Consider the following 14,145-nt stretch of genomic DNA (forward strand, 5'->3'; position numbering starts at 1 on the left):
AATCCTTTAACTAGGTCACTTTTAATAGGTATAAAGTCTTTAATAGGATAGGACTTTCATAGGGGAAACCATTGGAAGTGGTCAAACATTGTAAACTTGAATATTTACATATTGCTGTAGTGATAATTTGTGGGTGTCATCCCCACCCCAATTATACCTTCTCATTTTGGAGGGTTTCTAGGTTACCAAATTCTTGTGTTATCTATTTTCATGCATGTCTTTACTTTTATGCTTATTAGATGAATTAGATGCATGTGAAAGATATCATTTTAAAAGGTTAAAGTTAGCTATTTTTGATTCACCCCCACTCTCAGAAGTAAATCTTCCCACTTATAAATTCCAACAATTGGTATCAGAGCTAAGTTCTCACAAGAAGGAAGCTTACAACTTGGAGAAAAGATCTAAAAATGGAAGTCTAAAAACTTGGGAAGATCACAGAGAATTAGAAAATTGATATACAACTTACTTTACATGCTTTGGAAGAAGCTAGATAGGAACTGAGAAAATCCTTAAAGAGAAGAAGAGAGATTGCCATAGCTGAGAATGATATACAATACAAGGAGATTAACACTTCAAAAATATTTACAAATGGAGATTCTAAAGAGTTTAATGCAACAATAGTAGACATAATGGATAAGTATAGAGCTCAAGCAAAAGAAATTAGAATACTCAAGCTTGAACAAGACTCACAAGCCATGATGCTTTGTGAGGTAATTGAATAAAAGAAAAGAGCCATTGAAGATAAGGCTATGTTAGAAGAAGACAAGAGAAACCTTGCCAATAGGCTAGAAGAAAAATCAATTGAGCTTGTAAGAATTTCAAACATGTAGCTAGACACCCTAAGCTAGATGATGAATGCACACCATGAACTCAATGTCAAGGACATTGAGATCTCTACACTGAAGATGAAAAATGAACAACTACAAAATGATCTAAAAAGAGAGAAAGAAATTATAGAGAGCTTAAAAAAATCCAATGAGGCCATAAAATACTTTGAGGAGCTATTAAAATCATCAAGAGCTATCAATGATACTTTAGGACTAGGATACACTAGCACTGAACAAGGAAAGCCATCAAAGACTGTAGAAGAAAGCAGTAACAAAGGTAAGAACACTAAACCTACTTATCATTTCTATGGTAAATAGGGACATACCTCTAATGTATGCAGGAGAAATAATTCTCATCAACATGACAAGCCTAAGAATGTGAGTTGCTATCATAAGTGCAACAAGCAAGGACATCAAGTAAATAACTACAAGACTAGGACTATCAGAACTTGAAGATTTGAAGGTCATTTCTACAGTTGCAAAAAGTATGGACATAGAGCTTTTGAGTGTAGATCAAAGCCTATGTGGACACCAAATCAAATAGTAAGGGGAAATAACCATGGACATCACTATAATTGGGACTATAAAATTAGGTATAGCTATCATTACTATCAAGAATATAGACACTTTCCTGAAAATTGCATAAGGACACATTTTAGTGGAAACTATAGTAGATGGTTGAGCCAAACCACATGTTTTAGTTGTTTGAAGACTAGTAATATCAACAAGAATTGTCCAACAAGGTCAAAGGCACCCAATTTAAAGAACAACAAAGGTAAAGCGAAGGTAGATGTTGAACACATCAAAGGAGAAATGAATAAGGCATGGAAGAAGAAAGATGGAAGAAACACATCAAATGAAGGGATCACTTCACCTAATAGGTCAAGTGATCACACTTCATCAAACTAAGAAAAAATAAGGCACAAGAGACTAATTTAAAAAGCTTTATCATACATTAGTTCCTAAATAAGAAAGTACTAAAAAGAAGAGATTAGCATTAATAAAGATGCAAAAGAAAAAATTTCAAGATTTCATAAGTATTATCAAGTTGCCCTTAGATGTCAAGTAAAATTTCAATAAATGCCAAGTTAACTACTAAAGACAATAGAAGCCAAATGCTTAGTAGCAACCGAGTTTCTAGTGGAAGCCAAATGAAGAGAAATTTTAGTTGAAGCTAAGTGAAGGATACTCCTATGGGTGTTGAGTGATGAAAAGCCAATGGAAGCTAAGTAATGCATAAATCCTTAAGAAGCCAAGTGGACAACTATAAATGCACTAAGCATTAAATGCAATGAAAATAGGGTATATTATTGCATTTTCAATCATTTCTTCTTCTTTATGAATGAAGAGAAAAGAGTAAAAGGAGGGCAGAATGACTTCAAAGCAAAGAATCTAGTATTTAAGTAGATTTCAACAACATTTCAACATGATTTCATCAAATTCAAGGTATTTACATTTGTGTCAAGTTATGCAGTTTCATATTTTCTTCATTTTCAAACCCTAGAATGCACAAATGGCTTCTAGCTCTAGGAAAACATAGGAGAAGGAACCATTTGAGGTCAAACTAGTATCCAATGAAGTAAAACAACCAAATTTTTGGCCAATTCTAGAGGTAGCATATAAAAATGATCCAGCTAGAGCCTTATCTATCATACCCCCTAAGGTAGTTATGGTTCAAGATGTTAGGAGATGTTACAAATGTAAGATTGGAGCCATACAAGACATGGAAATGAGGGAAGCTTATGAGAAATTGTGTGAAAATGGAGTATTGAAACAAGAGTATTAGATTATTGAGAAGGGTTTGATGCATGCCCTAGAATTCCCTACAATTTTTAAGACTGAATGGATCAAGCTAGTGTTTTAGTAGAATACATGATGGAAGCTTATGGTTGGAGGATGGTCCAATGAAAATCACAAAGAGAATTGTACATAGAGTGATAGGTTACCCAACCCTAGATCAGCCAAAGACCCTTAGGAGTGATTCTAAGGAAGCAATTGAGAAGAAAGATTGTTGCTAAGTTGAACAAGAGAGGAATGAAAATTGACACCATTCAAGACCCTCTTATTAATTTTGTTGTTAGATTCATTAGATATGAGTTCTACCAATCTAGCTGACTTAACAGTGTGCCTTGCATTGCAATGGATGTAGATTACAAATTGTTAAAGAAGGATCATACTTATGATATTGCAGAACTGCAACTACAACAAATTAATGAAAATCTAGTAGAAATAAGGAGAACCAAGGAAGCCCAATGCAAGTTTGGTGCTATTTTGATATGTATATTCTTTTATGTATAGAATGAATTTCCTTATTTTGGCAAAGTTGTATGGAAAGCTAATAGGTCTATCATAGCTAAAGTTAATGAATATATTGAACAATTGGGAGCTAATTTTGAGACCCTAATGACTAGCTATTTTGAAGACTTCAAGAAGACCATGAAGCAAAGGCTAAGAATACTAGTTTCATTAGTAGAGAAACATATAAATGATGTATGCTTTCTCATAGATATTGACTATACATACATTCAACTACCATACCAAGAGTTGAATGGTTAAGACCTCTTGGCTATGAAATAAATATAGATGAGGCATTAGTAGCTATAACTAAACTACTACTAGAGGAATGGAAAAAAATGCACCACATTTTGGAACCTATGATGTAGTCAAGTCAAAGGTGGATATGGAGTTAAAGATTGCCTCCACATTGAAGAAGAAAGATAAAATTGTGAAGAAAATCAAGGCCAAATTTGGTGAGGGCATGATCGAAGGAGAAGAAGAAGGTGAAGAAGTCAAAGATGATGAAGAGGAACAAGGTTAGGGAACACATGCATTAACCCAAGGAATGGGGGAGGATGCAAAATAAGAGGAAGGTGCCAAGCAAGAAACACCCAAGGTTGAGCCAAAGAAGAGAAAGGCATAGAAACAACCAATTGCATAGCCCAAGGGAAAGAAGAAAGCAACAAAGCCAAGCCTAGCCAAGCCAACTACAAGGGAAAAAACTCAAGTGGCAAAGGAATAGGGGAAGAAAAAGGCCACAAAGAAAGGAGGGCCTAAAAAACCAAAGAAAAGGAGAAAATATGTTGCACCCCCAGAATCATATGAAGAAAGGATAGAGTCTGATAATGAACAATTTAGATTGGTAAGACATTCTACCAAATTTAAATTAGAAAATGTTTGCAATAACATTAGAGATAATGCAGATCTGACTAGTTTAAGACCATTGATTTTAATAAGTTGTCGAGAGAAAAATAAAACATAGTGGAAGAGTCCATCTACACTATGATGGCTAAGTTGAAGACCACCCCACTTGAACTAGACAATTCAATGCCCAAAGAGATAAGCTCATTAGTTGAAAATAAATGGCATTACTACCTAAAATGGAGAAGGACATAAGGGAGTCAACATTGGCTCAAGTGATGCCAGACCTTATAAAAGGTCAAATAACTAAGGCTAGTAAGAAACATGGGAGAAAATTTGCACCCAAATATAGAGCCTTCAGTATTCTACTAAATCAAATTGAAGATGTTGTGTAGAAATCCACACAAATGTAGAAATTAATTTATAGGTTGGTAATAGTAAAAGAAGGGCACAGAGATCCCTTTAAGGGAAGAAATAATTAGGAATAAGAGGAGAATGAAGAGGAGGAAGAAGGAGAGAAAGAAAAATATGAGGAAATAGTGGAGAAGACACAATAAGGTGAAGAGGCAACAGTTGAAGAGCAATAGCCAGAACAGAGCGTCCAAGACACCCAAATGCCACCACCAAGTCCTCCATAGACAACACTTATAGAAATTATAATAGTCAAGGATGTTCCTAACACCAAAATTCAGAACATAAATACATTAACTATAGAGGATCTCAAAAATATCCTTCATCAAACCACATTGCGATCACAACTGTGCAAAAATCCTATTTTGGTGAGTGTGGAAGAGTTGCAAAAGTTTGTAGCAGAGATTATAAGGGAGAAGGTGAACACACAAGAACCACCTTCACAATCTCCCATAGCTACAATAAATCAACCAAAAGAGCATGAAGCACATGATACAACTACTAAGGTTGATCATATAGTCACAACAACAACAACAACTGCCAAGGAGCTAGCAAAGGAACAAATAGGATAGGATGTTCCTACTGCACATAGCCAAGGTGCACCTCCTCAAATCATCATTATTGATCAAGATAGTAAAATAAGAGAAGGAAGAGGAGAAAACCCCTAAATAAAAAGAGTAGGAGGCAATAAAAATATTTGTAAACTTGTCTACCTCAAGGACTCCTGCCAAGAAATCGAGCACTGGTGTAGTACCACTATAGATTTTAGCTCCAAGCTCAAGCTCCACAAGGTAGAAAGGGTACTTTAGTATGGAGACCTTGCACTTGATAATGAAATATTCATACCAAGTTATGACTCCAAGAAAATGAACCTTGCATAGATAAATGAAGTGCAAGAGGCACTGGAGAGAAGGAAGAAGTAGGAGATACTCATAAATGAGTATAGACCAAAGAAAGCATTAGTGAAAATCAAAGACATATTCCTTAATGCATTCAAGTTGCCAGTACCTAATGAAACTAAGCCCATCATGGAGAAATTTTCAATCATAGTGGACCAAGTATAAAATGAAGAGCTTGATACTAATGTTAAGTTATTAGAATGGTCTGGAAAGAAGTTTCAAATGAAAGTTAATGAGAAAATATTACTAAAATAGCACTTTCACAAGTTGAATTAGCTAAAAAGGTTGAGAAAGTGAAAATAGTAATTGAGGATGTATTCTCATTATACTCCAAATTATGTGACTCATCATTGGTCACACAAGAAACTAGCCAAAGAATATTGAGCTTGGAATGAAATCTCAAGATTTCTAGCACATAGCTACCCAAAGATCCAGCTCAAAGTGAGAAGCATTTTGAAAGTATGCTTCACAACCAAAAAGAGTTAGCTATATTGATAGCAAAAGAGCCAAATTGATATAGATTCAATCTACCATTACTCCAAATATAGAAGTACTACATAAGGAAATGGCCTATGTAGAAAATTTTCTAAGAAAGACCCCAGTCTTTCTACTCTAGAAGGCCTAGTACATCTTGTAGCAGAGATAACCATCCAACAAAAATCACTGGAAATTACTTTAGACAATTGGGATGCTTCTCTAAAGATGATCATGGAGGTTAAAAAAAAAATTTCACTAAATATTATATTCATTCTTAGGACCCTTTGACATAAGTGTCAAAATGGGGGAGATGTAAATAAAAAAGTAGAGAAATTACATTTACATTTTTGGAGATTATACATTCTTTGATGGAGGTGATAAAGAATATCCAACAATGAAGATATTAAAATTTTGAGGAAGTAATAAGGGAATATTTCCAAAAGGATGCAAAAACTACAAGAAGATGTGAAAGAGGGAGCAAATACAGAGTACAAACAGATATAGAGTACAAATATAGAGTACAAATAAGGAAAAGAGTATTAGGCACATTAGCATGAGAAAAATTCAGGACAAGAGTCTTTGGTTATGGGAATGGAATTTTGGTTACAGAATTGGCACATTAGCTCAAGGGGAGTTACAAGATTTTGAGTTATACAGAATTTTGAACAAGTTTTTGAAGTTTGGTACATATGTTGAACAAAATGTGTAGTATACCCATAAAGATCAGATTCATAATGGTTAGTTATGTGTTTTTTCCACTCATGTCAAAGGGGGAGATTGTTGGTCTTAGATTGGTTATGAAAATTGAGTGTCAAAACATTTAACCAATTCTCAAAATGATGCTGACTATAATACAAAACTTGAGCTACAGTATATGCCGAGCTAGAGAATTCAATAGGTGCCAAGTAAACTTTAGGTGCCAAGTGAACTTTAAGTGTCGAGTGAAGTTCAAGTGCTAAGTGATAAGTGATGCAGAGTCACTGTAGGTGCCAAGAAAAGTATAGATTCTGAGTGAAATAGAATTACTATAGGAGTTGAGTGAGACATGATTTCTATATGTTTTAAGCATTAGCGACTAGTAATTGTTGAGTAACATAGAATCAACATATGAGTTTGTATCTTCAAAAACTCATATGTAAACTATTTTTGAGCTAACATAGGATGAATCTTGAAGGGTCTTGAAGATAAGATCAAATCATTTACATTACCTATGTAATCAACATGCAACCAATAAGAAAAATGGAGAAGGTATGCAACCAATAGGAAAAATGCAAGAAATGGGAGGAAAATGAAGACTGAATATTGATCATAGATTCATACCTAACCCTAAGTCTTCAAAGCCTTTGAAAGGAGGATGAAACCCCATTATGTATACACATGAGAGAAGTGCTTGGGTGAATTATAGAAAAGTACAGAAGGGGCTAAAGACATAGAAAGAGCAGAACAACATTGTAGAATCTAGTTGATAAATAATAGAGTATCAAAGTTTTGAAAAGAGACATATTAGATCAAGCAATGATTAGAATAGACAAAGTAGAAAAAGGATACGGAATCAAAAATTAAGGATTGCAAGTCATCAGGTCAAGACTTTATAATACTCTCTAGCAATTGTATTATGAATGAAAATCCTATAATGATAGGTTGGTTTAATAGCCATGTTGTAAGCCTTTAGACAAGGTGCTAAATCCTTTAACATGATAACATTCCAAGTAAATTTTTGTAAATCCTTTAACCAAGTCACTTTTAACAGGGTGTCAAGTCTTTAACATGATAGGCCTTTCATAGGGTAGACCATTGGAAGTGCTCAAACTTTGTAAACTTGAACAGTTACATATTTTTGTAGTGATACTTTATGTGTGTCATCCCCACCCTACTTTTACCTTCTCATTTCGAAGGGTTTCTGGGTTACCAAATTCTTGTGTTATCTATTTTCATGCATATCTTTACTTTTATGCTTATTAGATGAATTAGATGCATGTGAATGATATCAATTTAAAAGGTTAAAGTTAGCTAATTTTGATTCACCCCTCCTCTCAGAAGTAAATCTTCCCACTTGTAAATTCCAATAGTTCAAAAGTATCTAAGAGGTAAACTAGGGGTGATACCTCTATCGAAAGCTACTTGAGAAGCATAAGTAGTGCTCTACATCAATTGAGTTGAATGTTGTATATTATAATTTCATGCAGTGGATATTACTTTAGGAGCTACCTAAAGTGATTAAAGAACTAAATTTGAAGACTTATAGTCACATGAAAGGTGACAAATGGAGTATCTGGAATTGATTAAATCTTCATATAGAGATGACACATCTTCAAAGAGGGAGAAATGGCCTATTAAGGGAGATATAAGCAGCCTAAGGAAAAATAAATATGCATCTACCTAATAAGAGGAAGAAATTACTAAGGGGGATATAAGAACCGAGCATAAATAACAAAGTAGAAAGAGGGAGTGATATTTTATAAGAGGGAGATATAAGTCAGAGGGAAATGACATAGTAAAGGAACTTGACAAAGCTCATATTACCCTACATAGAGAAAGGACATATACTACACTGATAGAGAGAGAAATTTCAAAGATTTATTTTCTTTTTGGTATTGTTGGTATTAGTTTGCCATCAATTCCAAAGAGGGAGATTGTTGATATAAGATTGTTTTGAAGTGAAGAACTTGTAATGGAACAATAATTTTTTTGTCAATGATGTCAAACCTATCTACTAGTGAGACAATTGTTTTTTGGTGTGAAATATATCATTTAGTTGATTGATGGAGAGGATTTGAGAAGAGGAGATAACAATAGCACCTATAGAAAGGTTGAGTTATTTGGTATGTAAAAGAAGAACTAACACCAAGTAAGAAATTGATACTATAGTGTATTTTTTTATCTATTTAAAGTCTAAAATGAGAGATTACTCAAGTTAAGATTGGAAAAAGATCAATTAAGAAAAGTGTCTACCAAGCCTTGTCAAGAAATCAGTGCAAGCCAATCAAAAATCAATGGAAGTTGATTGAAAATCAAAAGCTGTCGAGAAAAGATCAAAAATAGTGCAGCTAAGTGATAGTTAGTATATGTCAAGTAAAGTTTAGTTGATTCTAAGCATCAGTAAACTTAAGTGTTTGCCAAGTAAAGTAGTGTTGTCCAAGTGAAAGAATAGTATAGATGCTATGTGAACAACATGTTGATGTCGAGTGCTAGTAAATGAGTTTAATCAAAGATTTAATGAAACTAAGCTAACTATTCTTTTTAATTGAATTGTGTGAAGCATGTGGATGATAAATATGATGAGCTGGTGGAAAAGAATTCATGGTAAATTTTTTTGAGAAAAATTCAAGGAAGATTGTAGAAGAAGTTTCTAGAAGGGGCTCAAATGAAAAAAGTGGGTAGATTCATTGAATCCTACCTAATCCTACCTAACCTTAAAATGGATGATTGTGGTTGAGAAGAAAAAGTTCTTAATTCTCTATTTATAGAGATAGCTAGTCAAAAGAAAAGGTTTTCATGTTTGAGAACCTAAGGAAGACAAGGAGTCTAGTGTATTGCTTCATTTACTGGTTGAACAGAAGTAACTACATTTGGCATGCAAAGAAAAAAGGCTTAAGAGTATGAATTCTTGAAGAGTAAGCAAGCTATTAGAGCTAAAGTGTGTGAATGCCAAGTAGAATGGAGGATTAAAATTTGTATCTATAATCAACCAGTGAGTTGTAATATGTTATCACATCAAGACTTACTATTACTTTCTAATCATTGTATCAGTCTAGGGGAAATCCTTTGGATTAAGGTTGACCTAAGAGTCATTTGTAAATTTTTTAACTAGGTTACATTTCAAGTGAATGGTCTAATGTCCTCTAACAAGGCTCAACTCCTAATAAGGTTATTGAAATTCTTTAATGATGTAGTGCAAGGTAGGAGAATCCCCAAAGGAGATTTCTTAGCCCCCAACAAATAACCACATAGTGAAAGAATAAATAATAACACATATAATTAGATCCAAAATAATACCAATCTCATAATATAATCATAAGAATTACATCCAACATGCCTATCTATAAGGCCTTCTGGGTTACAACCAAATACATAAGTAATTGTAATAGTAATTCAGAAAGATCCCTCAAAATCCAACCCAAACACTAGCTAGTTTTGATCCACACTCTAGTAGAAACCTCCAAGGAAAATCTCAACTTGTGATTGCAAGCCTGCCAATTAATCTTCTTGTTGTCCAAGCCATAGCTACTAGATCTTCTCAAACTTTATTCAAGATCCAACTGTAAATTGTCTCACATTCGATGCTCTATCCACACTATGGAAATCTTCTCTCATTCATCTACTCCATCTTCCATTCTCTTCTCTAAGATAGATGATTAATCATAATCCTATTGTAAACTACCTCACATTTGGCACTCTATCCATAGACTCATGAAAAAACACACTCTTAAACTGCTTTCCACACTCACTCATCCAAATGAATGAATGAATAATGACAAGACAAGACCCTCTACTTATCCTAAACCAAGCCACAGGTCGCCCACTAGAAAGTTACATTAAATAAACCCTCAAGACACAAGTTGACCTAGCAAGTTACATTAAATAAACCCTCTAGCCCCAAGTTACATTTGATAATGCCACCTATTAAATTCCTTTTCCCTCTTTTATCCATTTTTATTTTTATTTTAAAAAAAAATTCTTCTAATTTTTGTCAATTTCTCTCTCCTCCAGTATTTTTCCTTAAAAAAAAAACAAAATCATTTCCTCCTTTATTTTCAAATGCAAGATACTCCTGCATTAGAGTCCATAGATAGATAGAAAAGTGTGTCCCACGCTTTGACACCAAAAGAAATATTTGCAACCATCTTCATCTTCACCAAAGGCTTCCACTCCAATAGAGGCAAGAAAATCAAGATGGAAATCATCCACATCTACATCACCAAAATCCTAACCATTCAATCAACATGCTTACTCCTAGGAACAAACTAAATATAGTGCTTCATCAGCAACCCTCATCCACATTAGCACTTAGTAAATCCACACCAGTAGAAACAAAATCCATATTGACAACAATATGTAGATCTCCATCAACACATTCCAAACTTACAAGACCAACGGTCTTGTTGCTCACAACAAGATTCTCTACAACATACAAGTCACAACTAATAGCAATCAGACCATCCATGATTGAGTGCTATCTCCATGTTAGACTCAACCCACTAATAATGTAAACCAATCTCCATCCAAGCATCAAAAAGGTTAGGAATATTCTCAGCAACAACCTCTAGTTTCTCTGCAGGTTCCATATCAGACTCCACAAATTGATAAAAAAAACCAACCTCTTCCACCTTGACCTTGTTATGCCATCTTCTCTCTTGAACAAGTCTCTTAATTGACCACACAACTCTCTTCTATATTGGTAGACTCCAACTCCTCAAACATTTACAAAATTCCTTCCTCACCCTGTCCTTAACTCGATCAACCAAGCTAGATTCAAACTGAGTAGACATCTCAAAAAACCTCCTCTCCAGCACATCATGAAGATTCATAATCATCCTAGGGTCCAATCCTCTTTAAGACATCTTCCAGGATCTTCACAAACCCTATGCAACAAATTACCAACACATCAATCTTCCCAAACAAGATCAACCTTCCATCTTTCTAACCATAGATTCATCTACATGTCCTCCTATGGTTCTACTATAAACTACCTCAACTTCAGCAAGCTATCTATACACTCAAGAAAAACCTTCACCCTAATACCACTTGACATAGTGCAAGGTAGGAGAATCTCCAAAGGAGATGTCTTAGCCCCCAAAAAATAGCCACATAGTAGAAGAATAAATAATAACATAATAGCTAGATCCAAAATAATGCCAAATCTCATAATATAATAATAATATTTTCATCCAACATGCTTGGCTATAAGGCCTTCCTAATTATGACCAAATACATAAGAAATTACAATATTAATTCTACAAGATCCCTTAAGATCCAACCCAAACATTAGCTAGCATAGATCCACACTCTAGTAGAAACCTCCAAGGAAGATCTCAACTTGTGCTCATAATCCCACCAAACAATCTCCTTATTTTCCAAGCTACAACTACTAGCTCTCCTCAAAATTTATTCAAGATCCAAGTTTAATTATCTCACATTTGGTACTCTATCCACAAACTCTAGAAATCTTCTATCACTTAGCGACTCTATCTTCCATACTCTTCTCCAAGATGGATGATTAATCATAATCCTACTATAAATTGCCTCACATTTAGTGCTCTATCCACAAACTCAAGAAAAACTTTCTCTTCAACTACTCTCCACACTCACTTCTTCGAATGAATGAATGAATAATGACAAGACAAGAATCTTATACCAAACCAAGCCACAAGTTAGCCACTAGCAAGTTATAATAAATAAACTGTCAAACCACAAGTCAACCTAATAAGTTACATTAAATAAACCCTCTAGCCACAAGTTACATTTAATAATGCCACCTATTAAATGCCTTTTCCCTCTTTTCTCCATTTTTACTTATTATTATTTTTTTCTACTTTTTGTCACTTTCTCTCTCCTCCAAAAGAATAATAATTTTCCCTCTTCTTTGTTTTTTGAAAAATAATATTTCCCCCTTTATTTTTTGATACAAGATGCTCCTACATCATTTGACTAGGTCACATTTAATAGTGTATATTGTAACCTTGAATAGGGCTGACCTTTCACAGGGCATCACCTTAGAAGAGTGAGAACTAGTAGCTTGTTACTGTGGCTTTTCCCAAATTGGGTTTCTACTTAAAATCCCTGTGTCAAGTATGTTATTGAATCTATTATGTTTCATACTTACATTTTTTCCAGGTTATTTTGACCTGGGACAATAAGCTATAAAGTTTAAGTACTATATAATCTAATGGATGCATGCATGACAAGGTTTTATGGATATTGGTCTACTAAGAAATTAAATTCTTATTTATACATCTAGACCTTGGATAACTAATTCACCCCCCCTCTTATTTATTCTAAAGAATTCCAATAGTCACCACCTCACATTCTCACTTGGGCTAATGACCTTGGATTTTCATTATGTGAGAATACAATGACCTTTGATCTTTAAGCAGTGGTTGATCAAGATTTTCTACTTGAGGCTATATGCAAAGTGTGGCCCACATGGATATGTGGTGAATTCTCACATTTTCATTTTGGCTAAACATTGAACAACCTTTATTGTGAGAATGTGATGACTATTGATCAACTTGAGATCTGACAACTGGAAAAAATATTAATGCTTGCCATACCTATTTTAGAGAGTGAATCAACACATGCTAGCTAGAACCATTTGCTAAGAAAGATCTTGGGTAACTTATAACACACTTTGGTCCAACAAATTCCACATGTCAACATGTTGCAACCTCACTTTGGTTATAACTTGAGTACTTTGGTTTTGTGAGAATATGACACTTTTCAATCTTGATCTAAATTGATAATTGGGAAGATGCTCACTTTCATACTAGTTGAATACAAGAAGGGCCCATAGAGACACTTTTCATTTGTCACAATGTCACACTTTTCAAAGTACTCTAACCTTCATCTTATGACAATATGATAGCCATTGAATTTCCTTTTGATAAAAGGTTAGGAAAGATATAGCTTATTCTATGTTTTGAAGATCCACAAAGATCAATAATTCAATATCAAGTTCATCCAAAGAACTTTCCTATAATCCACCACCACTCAAAAGTTTTAGCCACAATGTACATAACAAGTTGTCCTAAATGATGTTATTTATTTATGTTATAGTGAAGAAATTATAATTACTAGAAAACAAATGAATATTATTGTCAAAATCATCATTTATCATTGGAGAAATTTTTCCTCTTGTTCTTGACATCAATAATTTTGAGTCATCAATTTTTGGATTGGCATGAGTTAGATTTATCAGCAATTGACAAAATAGATTTTATTTAGAATCCTCTTCATCTTGTTTTAAAAATCTTTCCAATGTGACCACTATTTTAAATTCTTTCCATAGTGCTTTTCTCATCTGCTGATACTGTATATTGGCTTTTCTTTCACTAGAGGGAGTTTATCGAGATCACCAACCAATATCATTTAAATTCCTATAAAAAAGAAACAAACAATTGCTAATCTCTTGGACTATTAAAATGTTGTTTTTTAAAACCTTAATAATGTACAAAGCATTTTGATGCATCCACCATATTAACTTTCAAAGGATTGTTCACCTACAAAGTTGAGATTAGATTTTTTACAAAATGCTTGATGAAGTTGGGGGTCTATGTTATCAAGTAGTTTCTCTCCAATAAATCTTATTTCATATATCAATTTATATTTAACATGAGACATTTCTTCTTGAAAGCTTATCAAACATGTTCCTTCTAATTGAGAAAAATTTGTAATTG

Source organism: Cupressus sempervirens, chromosome 2 (genome assembly GCF_028749045.1).
Source record: "Cupressus sempervirens isolate cs-2001-9-10 chromosome 2, ASM2874904v1, whole genome shotgun sequence".
Lineage (NCBI taxonomy): Eukaryota > Viridiplantae > Streptophyta > Pinopsida > Cupressales > Cupressaceae > Cupressus > Cupressus sempervirens.